This window comes from Eptatretus burgeri, chromosome 6 (assembly GCF_056783735.1).
Source record: "Eptatretus burgeri isolate ZD-2024b chromosome 6, Ebu_testis_v1, whole genome shotgun sequence".
Lineage (NCBI taxonomy): Eukaryota > Metazoa > Chordata > Myxini > Myxiniformes > Myxinidae > Eptatretus > Eptatretus burgeri.
In genome coordinates, this window is record NC_140966.1 from 100,199,565 (window position 1) to 100,213,098 (window position 13,534).

The following is a 13,534-nucleotide window of genomic DNA, read 5'->3' on the forward strand; positions in this document are numbered from 1 at the left end:
ATATGCCACTATTTCAATGAGCTTATGAATAAATATGTAATGACGATAGAACAATTTGCACTTTTGCTTTGAAGAATGGGAATAAAGGGAGAGGAGGGTGTCATGTGTGGTTGAGGACTTTGGGTGGTGAGGTGGATTGGAGACAGATTTCAATCTTACAGCCGCCATGTTGGTGCTCACTGCTCTGTGAAGACAAAGACTCCTCAGAGCCGTCATATTCACAAATCGTGATGCACTCCCTATACATGTTCCCTTCAGTGAAATACTACTAAAGCAACAGTTAAAACCTATCGACTCTTTAGACTGCTGAGACCCCTTAGACCTTTGAAGACCCTTTAAGATGCCCAAGACCCTTTAAGACTGCCCCCCCACCAATCTTCTGAGACATATTAAACCCATAAGACCCTGAAGACGCCAAAGACCATGTAGATCCCAAACACCCATAAGACCCTTAATACCCCAAATACTGTTTAAGACCCTGAAAACCCATAAGACCCTTAATGCCCCATTTAAGACCTCCAAACACCCTTAATACCTCAAAAATCCCAAAGATCCTATAAAACCCAGAAGACCCCAAAGACCACACCAACCCCCAAAATCTTTAAGACTGTTTAGACTCCAAAGACCAGTAAGACACTGAATACCCCAAAGACCATGAAGACCCTTTAAGACTGATTATGACCCCTATGACCCTTCCGACTCTAAAGACACTTAATACCTCGAAGACCCTTGAAGACCCCGGAAGATCCTGATACCCCAAAGACGTTTTAGACCCCAATGACCCTTAAGAAGTCAGTGACCATATAAGACTCCTCAGACCACTAAGCCCATTAATAACACAGGACTCTTCAGATGCGCAAGACCCTTTAAGATGTGCAAGACCCACAACAACCAAAGATCCCCATGGCCCCCTCAAACCCTTCAAGACCCTTTAAGACTCCTACCGATCTTTAATACCCCAAGACCCTTAAAGACCCATTTTACTTTTAATACCCTTTCAACACGTTGAACCCCTTTGGATCCCTTCAACCTTTAATACCGTCTTGACCCAAAAAACTCTTTGACTTTTTACACCCATAAAATCCATGAGACTTTATACAATATAAACCCCTTACACCCATCAGACACATTAAACAGCTCGGACCCTTGACCATTTTGAGGTTTAGACCACTTGGATTTTTTTTTAGACACTTTTGGAGCCAGAAAGAATTATAATGGTTGTCTCAAGAAAATACACACGCACGCATGCACGCACGCACACACGCACACATGCACACACACACACACACACACACACACACACACACACACACACACACACACACACACACACACACACACACACACACACACACACAAACACACACACACACACACACACACACACACACACACACACACACCTGGCCAATATCACACGTGTATTCAAAGAAAGATGTAGGGATGGTTTGAAATGATCACTTCTTGTGACCATCCCAACCTTGCTTACATACTTTTTGGAGAAACATCCCAACATCATTTTGAATTTTAACTTCACCCACATAATTTATTACTTCTTTTTTTGTATACACTACCAAAGCTCGAATGAGAGCTAACACACAGAATATACAACAAGGGAAACAGGAGACAAGAGGGACGGGAGAGGGAGGACAAAACAGTGAGGAACAGAAACATTAGGAGATCTGTGGAAGGGAGAGGGATGGGGCGAGGTCCACGAGGTAAACAAGATGGACACGACAGGGACTTTCAGGAAGGAAAGCAGCGAATTTGAAGGAGGTAGGTTTAGGGTGGATTAACGAGGATAGACAAGAGGTTTTGCATGGGGGAAGATAAGAGATGGTGGAGAACAGCTGCTTTGAAGACCTGGAAGGAAGAGTGGGATTGAAGAGAGCTTGGGAGTTTGTTCCACAAGCAGAAAAAAACTGGAATTAAATAGTGAAGGTGAGCAGCAATTCTTGATTTTGGTAGTTTTACCAGAAGGGGGTTCCACAAAGACCAGCAATCTGCCAACGGTGAGAAAGTGAGAGACCCAGTCTCAGCCTCACCGTGGGAGATACCGATGATCCTAAATGCCTTGGTTTCCACAGCTTGAAGCTGAGAAAGGTGAGAATCAGGAACACCAGCTCAGAGGGGAGAGCAGTACTCCATCAGGCTGCGGACAAAGGCTTTGTATGTGGTCAGGAGCTCAGGTGTGCCAAGGAAGGACTTTGCACGACAAGGGATGCCCAGTTTTAGGGTGGTGGGCTTGGGATCTGAGGGTCCTGAGTTCAAACCCTGCTCAGCTGTTGAATTAATACCAGGTGGGGTTAACTCGACCTGTCATCCTTCTGAGGTTGGCAAAATGAGTGCCAGCATGCTGGTATCCTGTGTCGGAGTGGCGACCCGTCCAGGATTGTGCCCAATAGCTAAGGAGACTGCTTGGGCAGCACCAACGCTCTGCACAGAGTATGGTCCCAATGGATGGATGGATGCCCAGTTGGTGACTCGCGTTGGAGGCCAGCTTCGAAATGTGGCTTTCCCAGGAAAGATAATGACAGATAGTGAGATCCAGAATCTTAAATGAAAGGACTTCTTCAAGAGGATTGTTGAGAAAGTAGATGGGGAGATGGGGGGTGGGGAGATGGGGGGTGGGGAGAGGGGTTTCCAGACGGTCCTTTCGGAGAGTCATAGTGAGTGAGAGATAGTGAGAGTGAAAGAATAGTACTTGTTAAATACCCACCCAAGGTGGGTGGAGATTTTGTTCTCACCCCTGTCTGTCTGTCAGTTGCAAAATCGAAGATTTTTCCAGTATATTGGTCAGTCCATTTTGTTTCTTGGCGAAAAAAATTGTCGCCAAGTATGTTGGTCTGTAGCATTTGCCTGTCTGTTTTTTTGGTCTGTGTCACACGATTTTGGCCACAGTTATCAAGCAATCGTTTTGAAATTTTGTGTGTGTAGGTGATCGGACAAGGACGGTAACGCTAAATTTTGGTGACGATCCAAATCCAGATCCACATCTGAGATTTTTAAAAGTGATTCTTCACCATTAAGAGGGAGGGCGAAAAATGATAAATAGTACAATATCTCAAAATGTTATGGATGGATTCAAATGAAACTTGGTCAACAGATTGGAAATGCCAGTGGGAAGAATTGCTTCAATTTTGGTAAAGATCCAAATCCAGATCTGGATACGAGAATTATTTAATTTTTAACTAATTCTTCACCATTGAGAGATGGGGCTAAAAAAGATATTGCAGGATATCTCAAAAAATTGCGGACAGATTTGGATGAAACTTGGTGCACAGGTTGGGTGTATTCAGCCTGGCGGAGGTATGTGCTCTACCGAGTGACGTTCTGTTTCGCCAAGTTGTCACTGTGAGTAATTTTTCATTATCCTGTCTTTGTGTGTGTCTGTCTGTTTGTCAGTTGCCTACAGGTCACAATTTTAAACCGATCTTTATGAAACTTTTTAAGTTGTAGAGGTACTCTCATCTGAGAAGCCTATTGATTGAGGTCAAATTTATAAAATCGTCATTCTTCATCCGATTGAATTGATATTTGAACAGGATTTGCATATTGATTGACTGATATTGGGAAAGGAACTACTTTTGAGGTTAAAAGGCCAAAGGTCAACTCAAGGTTAAGCTTCTAAAATCATCAAATTTTATCAGAAAAAAAGTAAATTTTCATCCCATTAACCTAAATATTAAGCCGCAATTGCATAGTGCATCACTGAATTTGGAAACCAACTATTTTTGAGGTCAAAGGTCAACTCAAGGTCAAACTTCGAAAATCATGGTTTTCAATCTGAAAAATAATCAATATAAATAATCAAAAAATAATCTGAAAAATAATCAATTTAAATAAAAAGTCGAGAAGTGTTTGCGCTCCCTCTAAGCTGTCTTGCCTGGGTTTGAATCACAACCCAATGATAAACTGCCATCCCGGTGTTTCACAGGCAGGATGATTCATCAATGTGTGTGCCATCCTCCAGCATGGACATTCAACTGACCATCACATCTGCCAGAAATTCTCCATCAACTCCCCCCCCATCTCCTCCCCTCTCCCTCTCTTACCCCTCTCCCTCTCCTTCTCCTTCTCTCACCCCTCTCCTGCACCTTTTCTCACCCCTCTCCCTCTGTCTTCCACCCCTCTCACTCCCCCACCTTTTGTCACCCCTCTCCCTCTCCCTCTCTCTCTCCCACCCCTCCCTGTACACTCTCTCACCCACTTACTCTCACCCACTTACTCTCTCTCTCTCTCTCTCTCTCTCTATCTCTCTCTCTCTCTCTCTCTCTCTCTCTCTCTCTCTCTCTCCCTCTCCCTCTCCCTCTCCCTGCCTCTCCCTCCCACCCCTCCCTCCCTTCTCTCTCCCATCCCTCCCTCCTCTCTCCCATCCCTCCCTCCTCTCTCTCTCTCACACCCCTCCCTCCTCTCTCTCCCACAGCCCTCCCTCCTCTCTCTCTCACACCCCTCCCTCACCTCACTCCCCTCTCCCCCACCCCTCACTACCCTCTCTCCTCTCTCCCACTCCCCTCTCTTGCACTCCCCTTCCTCCTCTCTTTCCCACCCCTCACTCCCTCTGTCTCTCCCTCCCACACTCTCACACTCTCACACTCTCTCTCACTCTCTCTCTCTCTCTCTCTCTCTCTCTCTCTCTCTCTCTCTCTCTCTCTCTCTCTCTCTCTCTCTCTCTCTCTCTCTCTCTCTCTCTCTCTCTCTCTCTCTCTCTCTCTCTCTCTCTCTCTCTCTCTCTCTCTCTCTCTCACTCCCAACCATCTCACTTCCTCTGTCTCTCTCTCTCCCACCACCCCTCATCCCTCCCTCTTCTCCCTCTCCTCTCCCTCTCTCTCTCCCACCCCTCCCTTCTCTCTCCCATCCCTCCCTCCTCTCTCTCTCATACCTCTCCCTCACCTCTCACACCCCTCCCTCACCTCTCACACCCCTCCCTCACCTCTCACACCCCTCCCTCACCTCTCACACCCCTCCCTCACTACCCTCTCTCCTCTCTCCCACCTCTCTCACTCCTCACTACCCTCCCTCACCTCACTCCCCTCTCACCCCCATCCCTCTCTCACCCTGTCACCCTCACCCCATCCCTCCCCCTCTCTCATCTTCTCTCACCCCTCACCCTCCCCTCTCTCTCTCACCCTGTCACCCTCCCCTCATCCTCCTCTCTCTCACCCCTCACCCTCCCCTCTCACCCCCATTCCTCCCCTCTCTCTCACCCCTCACCCTTCCCCTCTCACACCCATTCCTCCTCTCTCTCTCACCCTGTCACCCTCCCCTCACCCTCCCCTCTCTCTCACCCCTCCCCTCCCTCTCTCTCACCCCTCCCCCTCCCCTCCCCTCACCCTCCCTCTCTCTCACCCCTCCCCTCCCCCTCCCTCACCCTCCCCTCTCTCTCACCCCTCCCCCTCCTCTCTCTCACCCCTCCCCTCTCTCTCACCCCTCCCCTCCCCTCTCACCCCCATTCCTCCCCTCTCTCTCACCCCTCACCCTTCCCCTCTCACACCCATTCCTCCCCTCTCTCTCTCACCCTGTCACCCTCCCCTCACCTCATCCTCTCACCCTTCCCCTCTCTCAATCCCCTCCCTCCCTTAGTATTCCCTCGCTGACGGGTGGCATTTGCGAGGAACAATATAATATAATTCACAACATAAAATTTCCTGAGAGTCTTTCACATCAATTTGAAACACGAATAAATCACACGAAGAATAAGGAAAACGTGATCGGGTTTCACTCTTCAACCGACAAAGGAAATAAATATTTGAACAAGTAAAATGAAGTTTGCGAAATAAAACCCTTACCAGTCGGTAAGGTTCACCGTTATCGAGCAGAGTTCACCGTTATCGTTATCGAGTAGAGCTGACTATTCACCGTTATCGTTATCGAGTAGAGCTGACTATTCACCGTTATCGTTATCGAGTAGAGCTGACTATTCACCGTTATCGAGCAGAGTTCACCGTTATCGTTATCGAGTAGAGCTAACTATTCACCGTTATCGAGCAGAGTTCACCGTTATCGTTATCGAATAGAGCTAACTATTCACCGTTATCGAGCAGAGCTGGAGTGAGATTTTCGAGTTCCAGGGTTTATAAAGCGGTTCGTGAGGCGTATACAAACTTCCAGAACAGATGATCAGTTCTGAGAAGTGACGTCATTGTTTCACTTCCCGAAAGTTCCTTTATCACACTGGAGGGCGTACAAGATCAGGGAATGAATGAATTCAGTTGTAAATAATTTATTTATATTTTTTTCCAATTTTCAGAACAAATCACAAGAGGCAGAAACCCTGATTTATTATTGGGGTTATTGTTCCAGGGAGATGCATTTACAGGCAAAACTATTCGGAGATATTTTTCTTGAACAATTACTTTGTGTAGCAATGTTGACCCAACAAAGCGTATTTGGTTGTTCTTCTTGCATATGGCAGCTTGGCTGCCAGGTCGCTACCATTTTGTAGGGGTACGACGATGCCGCTGATGCTGTACCCGTATACCGGAACATTGGCACTCATTTCACTGACCGAAGAAGGATGACAGGCTGAGTCAATCCCACCTGGTGTTTTCAGTGGCAATTGGGACTTGAACTCAGGACCCGAAGATCCCAAGCCAGCCACCCGAACCACCAACCACGAACCCAACACCAGGCTTGCATATTTGGTTCTAAAAACGAGTGGCAATGAGAATTTACCACAAATGGACGACGATTAATTGCAGAATTACATTCTGACAACTTCTATTGCAGAAAAACATCAATGTGAAACCGGCTTTATTCTGAAGGCGAAACAAAATATAGTTTCTGTGAAACTGAAAACCAAGCATGAAATATCACCTCCGCCACCGAAGGGGGACAGAGTTATATTTTCACTCCTGTTTTGATGTGAACAATAAAAAAAAAAAATGAAATCAAAAGAAAGGAAATACTCCCTCCCCTTCCCACTCTTCCAACCTTGTCCCTCACGTGGGGTGCTGTGGCCTGTCACGTGACTGTCCATGGCTGCAGCCAATCGTGGCACTCATCCAATGGGACGGGGAGAGAGAGGGCCCTCCAGTGATGATATCACCGTGATGACGTCACAGCCTCGGAATCATGCCAACGTGTGAGGGAGGGAGCGTTGTCGCGCTTGGCCTCAGTCGAATGTCCTCTCGGAGACGAACCCATGGAGAGAGCAGAAATTGCACGGTCCCTTCAATATGTCATTGTGCCCACCACTCCTCCTTCATTCCCATTCTTCAAAGCAAAAGGGTAAATTGTTACATCGACATATTACATATTTCTTCAGTGGAATATTTAACTCCTTTACGTCATTATTACAAACACTGACTTCACAGAAAGCGTGATCGAAACAGGGAAGCGAATGTCCGACAGTTCATGGTTTATTACGGTCGGTCATTTCAACTCTGAAGTGATTATAGGTAGCCTAATTATATTAATAAATGATCGGAAATCAATTATGTCCTCCGTGAAGCATCTTATCCACACATCGATCAAAATAGCGAGAAGTCGGATACGTGTTGTTATAATCGTGGGTGAAGTCAGGCCAGATGTTCAACCAGTCGGTGGAGAGGATCGTTTCAGAAACACCGACGCACGATCAAGCGTGTGATTATATTATAAGAGTACATCACGATATCTCAAAAAGTCATGGACGGATTCGGACGAAACTTGCTGAATAGGTTTTGCAGAAATATTTTTATTCACGTGTTTCTGTAATTTTTTTTCTCATGTGGAATAACAGAATGTTTTTAGACCATGGGCTAAGCATCCAAAATGTGTCGAGTTTTTGACTTTCGTGACCCACCTCGTGGATCTTCCTGAAATTTTTCATAGATTAAGATTTAAAAAAAATCACTTAGAAAGGATTCACAACTCGTCAGTGTAAAAAGGTGCACATTAATTCGTTATACTAATTAGCAAAACCTATAGCACCATCTTGTGTCCATTCTGAGATAGCTGTGTATTACTCTGTGGGAATTCTGATGTCTGTGTATCCATATAATAGGGAGACTACTCGCATTGTGTTTTAATCATTTTATTTTAAAAGTACAAACAAAAATAGTGGCCTTTCTTTGAAATGAATTCTTTCATGTTTAACGCGTTCATGTCCATCAATGTAAAACACCGTGGTATCACACAATGATGACACGGTAAATGTGGCATGGAGCATCTACTCCTCATCGGATTCTTCGTCATCAGAATCTAACTCTTTCGTGGTAATAGAGTTTCTGCAGTCGACACACTTGCAAAGCTCCGTACATGACGCACCATGCCGTCGACAAGAACATGTTCCTTTGCCTGTACCAGACGGCTTCTCACAGCACGTTTTCTTGCATGAACAATATGTTAGTTCAAGCAAGCTGCTCGGAGCTGGAGGCAGATCACCCGAGTCGATGTCTAATTCATCATCTACAACTTTCCATCCATGTCCATTTGGACTGGGAATTGGTGGAAACTGTTCCAGACATCGAGTGTGTACAGCAACCTGGTAATTTGCTCTCATGACATGCTTCTTGAGAGAGTCTGCATTGGGTGGAAGACGTGCCTCTGATTTGGTTAACATAAGGAACAGATTGTATCTGGCTTCATTGACTTTCTTACAGTCCTGCCCATACATTAATTGCAAACAAATTTCTCCGCACCTTTCACAAATTCATCACTGACTGTGAATGAACTCCCCAACTCTTGAAAGACAGCATGGCAAGCAGTGTCACTTGCAAACAACTTGAAGGCTTTGGGTTTAGAGTTTCCATGAAAAGAGCTGACCGAATCACAACCTGTGAACCAGTGTAGTGATATCAAGGCTTTGATGACATCTGGTCCCAGATGTGAGCTTATCTTTGATAGACTCAGGGTCCTCCTATTGTTACCTCTTCCAGTGTGGAACAATACCTCTGCCCCAATATGCTCAGCCATGGTGATTCCAATCACAAAGACGTCTGTTTCAGGACTTCTGATTAGGACCGGGTATGGGGCCCTATCTGTTGAACTTGATGGCTGATGTCGAGCAGCATACTGGCAGTGAAGCAAAAGACGAGTGTCTGCTTTTTCATGGTTACACTCAAGTTCTGGCACAGAGCGAACAATCATTTGCTCATTCTCGTCTGTAAACTCATGGCACTCCCCATCACGAGCAACCAACACCTTGACTTTCTTCAGACATTCAGCTGGTTTCCTCCTCCAAGTCTGGAAAAAAAAACCTGATCAGCTCTGCTTTGTTCTCACCACATGCCAGAAAGTTCTTCCTTTGGTGAGGTACCTGCTGATCTGCACTATAGATTTTTGTTAGCAAGCTGCCACCCACTGAACGTCTTCCCCTCTCAGCATTCTTGATGCTGTCTTTCCTGTAAGTATCAACTACAAAGTGTAAAACATTACGTGGAACACTGAGGGCCAACTCAACAAGTTGCTTCAGAAGGTAATCCGCAAGCTTGCCAAATGTTGAAGGGATACTTCTTGGGGAAAGTTCTTGCACCATAGTCGTGCCACCGATAATCCAGATGCTTCCAGGCAGAATGCTAACTTCTGGAAATGGCTGTACTTGCGATTCAATGACGTGAAGCAAGGAAGACTTTGCTGTTTTGTTTTCTGACCCATCTGGATGCGCAAGGGAGAGCGGAAGTGGGCCTAAGTAGTTGTACGTTAGCATGTGACCAATATCCAGATTCCGGACATTACCAATGATCACAAGTCGCTGGAACAGATTTCTATCAGCCATTAATGTCACTTGCTTGCCTTTCACTTAAGATTGAGTTGACTTGTTCATTGACTGGAAGGTCTTGGTCTTCTCTTTCTTCAGTGGTTTGAACATATCTTCACTGCCCTGAAGATGTTCCTCGCAGTACAAGATGAATGCCGCATCTCCCTTCTCCCGTGCATTGATGTAATCTGCAGATACCTCCTTGGATGCCACTGCACCAGAAGCTATGTGAACTAACTTCTCCATCTGGCTATTGCTCCATTGATTGTGGTAATGTTACAAAAGTGGAGATAGCACTTGGCATGATATCAGGAGGCAGCATTGTACTCCAGGGTAAGAGAGAAGGAAGAATTTGTAAAGGAGTAGTTACTTCTTTCTGTATATTGAAAAAAATAACATTCAAGCAGTGATATACACTCATCACTATATTTATTCAGTAGTTAGGATGGGAAATGAGCAAGAGTGTAGTGGGGCTGTCCTTATTTTTTTTTCCGGAAATTTAAGGGGCTAACCAGAATTTAGGTTGATATTTAGGAGAAAAAAAATATATAAAAAAATATGAACCCGGAAAAAAAATTTTTAGGGGTTGCTTCCGTCCATCGAAATTTGAAAAAAAAAAGAAATTCATTTTATATTTTTCTTTTTTTCAATCTTGTGCCAAAATGACATTAACATGTAATGTATGATGTTCTCTGGTGCATTAAAATCTGAAATACTGCAGAAAAATATTGTTGAACTTGGCAAGATTTTTCCAGTCTGTCTCAGTGAAACTTGAAAAGTCAAAAAAAAAAATCAAGATTTTATGTATTTTTCGTGTTTTTCGAACTCCGCAGTTTGCAGACAGAGTCTTTGAACAGACGGGACAAGAGCTATAGTTCACTTGTTCAAAGTTGATTTCTTACAGTCCAGGAATCGTGTTCGGTGATCAGTTACCGCTTGTAATAGGTACCGCTTTTGCTCCTCATCGTACGTAATAAGACTGTTGTACTCAGTCGCCAGGGCTACACCACGCTCTGCACAGTCATTCACAACTTTCAGCTTGCTCACGGTAGTATGGCTCTGTACGAAACTATCTTCAGTTTCCTATTGATCCCATTTACCAGTTTCCTATTTTCCCATTCAGAACACTTTCAAAACCTCTCGTTTGGACGGCAATTTACTTCCCTTGAGTTCTCCCTCTAAAGAACCAATCAGCCACAGGGTATCACGATCTCTCGAAGCCATCAGTGGTACGATCTGAAATCAGTATATATATATTCTGAAACGACAGAATAGTTATCATTAGTTCACGAAAGGCAATTCTGCTAAATGCCTGAATGACCGGATACCAGACCTGAAATTGACGGCAGTCAGTCAGTCACTGACTGACGGACTCAGTGATTCAATGGAGTAATGATCAGACAATACAACAGATCTAAAATAATAAATGTCTCATACGTACAACAAGCCGTGTCAGTACAAGAACAAAATACATAATTTCATGTTGAAAATGGAAAATTTTCCCATTTTTGAGCCACGTTTCGGGACATATGTAACACTTTTTTGGGATCAAAAACATTTTTTTCGTGTTATTCACGTTCGAAACACCAGTAAGCACAGAAAAATTTCATGAAAAATATCTCTGACATGAAAATACAAAAAAAACATTAAAATGCACATTTTTTTTTTTACAATTTTTGACAGCTGGTAGCAACCCCTAGACAATTTCTTTTTGGGTTCATTTTTTTTTTCTCATAAATATCAACCTAAATTTGGGTCAGCCCCTTGAAATTTCTGAAAAAAAACTAAAATAAGGACAGACCTAGAGTGTAGATTAGTAGTTTGACCGTTTTTACAGCCATTTTTCCCTGCTGTACAGGGGTTAGGCTTTTTCTTGAGGCAATATTTTATGGCCGGATGCCCTTCCTGACGCCAACCCTGGTCGCCTCTTACGACACACAGGGATAGTGTAGATTAGTAGGGAGAGGACAAATATAAGTGATAGCAGAATTTAGAGCAGAAAATCCAGTGGGATTCATGACAGTTCTAAAGATTCGATGGTAGAGTAATCACCGGGTATTGATTGTGACCATTCTGTCAAAAATTCATTAACTGTAAAAAGGAGATCCTACCTTCCAGATCCATCACATTCATCATGATCATCACCGGGCGCGGCATCAGCGGCTGCAATCCCCACACCGAGCCTGTGCTGGCTGTGGTGTACTAGTACTAGTAGCGCCTTGACAGCGACCTCACTTTCGGGGCGTCCTTCCACATCAATCCATTCAGCAGAACATTCCTGAAATTTCTTTATGTTTTTCTCACTAAATGGAATTACTTTTCCGTGGGTATTGATGACGTGCATCAAACAGAACCCCGAAGAACTACCTTCATAATCTTCGGCAGCACCAGCATCAAATGGCAAGTACGCCGCCATGACAGTTAGAATTTATAGCTTGCCTGCAACGAAGCGCGTGATTGGTTGATGAGCGCCTGCAACGAAGCGCGTGATTGGTTGATGAGCGTGGTGCTGGAAATAAAGAGCGCTGTGATTGGACGATGTTTGGAATGAAATTGTCACAATTTCGGGTGTTTTTTCCGTATTTTGAAAAAATGTGCAACTTTGGTGCTTGACGAGTTTCACATGTGATTTCTTTAATTATTTTCGCACAACATATAATAAATACAGGTAGATACACGAGGTGGGTCACAAAACTAAATAAAACAAGAGCTCGGCCTAGAATCTACATGGTACTCATGGAATACCCGATCGTGGAGCAAAAGTGTGAAGACATCTTAATCAGCAATGATAATAATTACTTCCAGTCTTTCATAACTCTGACTGCATCATGCAGCTCTGTCTTATTTCTCGCTTCTCAAAGAGTAATGTCTTCAACCACCCTCAAGGCACACACTACAATCACCTGCACTGAGAAATGTTCAAAATGATTACTTCTCTTTTTGTACCAAGTCGAGGTTCATGTAAGAGCTAAGATTACTGTGGATTAACAGTAGAGCGAAGAACATCGGCGATCGTTCTGAAGACTGATGTAAATAGCCATCTGCGTTACATTATGAGGTAAATTTTCATCAACATGGAGTCCGGAGGGAGTGGAGGAAAAGGGGAGGGAGTGGAGGGGAGGGGGAGGGAAGGGTGGGAGTCCGGAGGGAGTGGAGGGGAGGGCGAGAGTCCAGAGGGAGTGGAGGGGAGGGAGTGGAGGGAGGAGAGGGAGGAGAGGGAGTGGAGGGGAGGGTGGGAATCCAGAGGGAGGGAGGGGTGAGATTCTGGAAGGAGGGGAAGTGGTTGGGTGGGAGGAGGAGGGAGGAGAAGGGGTGGGGGTCTGAAGGGGGATGGGATGAGAGGAGGAGGGAGGGGAAGGGGTGGGATGTGAGGAAGAGAGTGGGGAAGGGGTGGGGTGGGTGTCCAGAGGGAGGGGAAGGGGTGGGGTGGGATTCTGGAAGGAGGGGAAGGGGTGGGAGGAAACACGGAGAGGAGGGAGGAGAAGGGATGGGATGGGATGCGAGTCCGGAGGGGTGGGGTGGGAGTTCGGAGGAAGGATGCGGGGAGAGGTGAGCGGAGGGATTCTGCATATGCGATAAGCTCTGGAATATTTTAGCCTGAGACAAATTTCAAAATTTAACCTGCGGAATTGACTTTATCAGCAGTTCATGACTGCTAAAAAATGTCATTTGTATAATTTGTACATTGTTTGACACTCCAGACATCTTTTGGGTGATGTTTTATATGACCAATCACTAATCACTTGCCAAGCCTACCATTCATTATCAACCATTTCATTGGAGTGCTTGCTTGAGTGCTCAACCCACTTGGTGGCACAACGAATGCAGTTCCTTTCATCTGGTTTGCCCGCT

At 45.0% G+C, this 13,534-nt stretch overlaps 1 protein-coding gene across 1 annotated transcript in view; it reads right to left on the minus strand.

Moving 5' to 3' along the window:
• The window catches only part of LOC147025454 (interferon-induced protein 44-like), a 91,693-nt gene extending 85,623 nt beyond the window's left edge, over positions 1-6,070 (minus strand). Inside the window, exon 1 of the mRNA XM_085886451.1 lies at positions 6,032-6,070. The gene's annotated coding sequence lies outside the window, so the exon portion shown is untranslated. The remainder of the gene's footprint in view (positions 1-6,031) is intronic.
• Between the last annotated feature and the right edge of the window lie 7,464 nt (positions 6,071-13,534).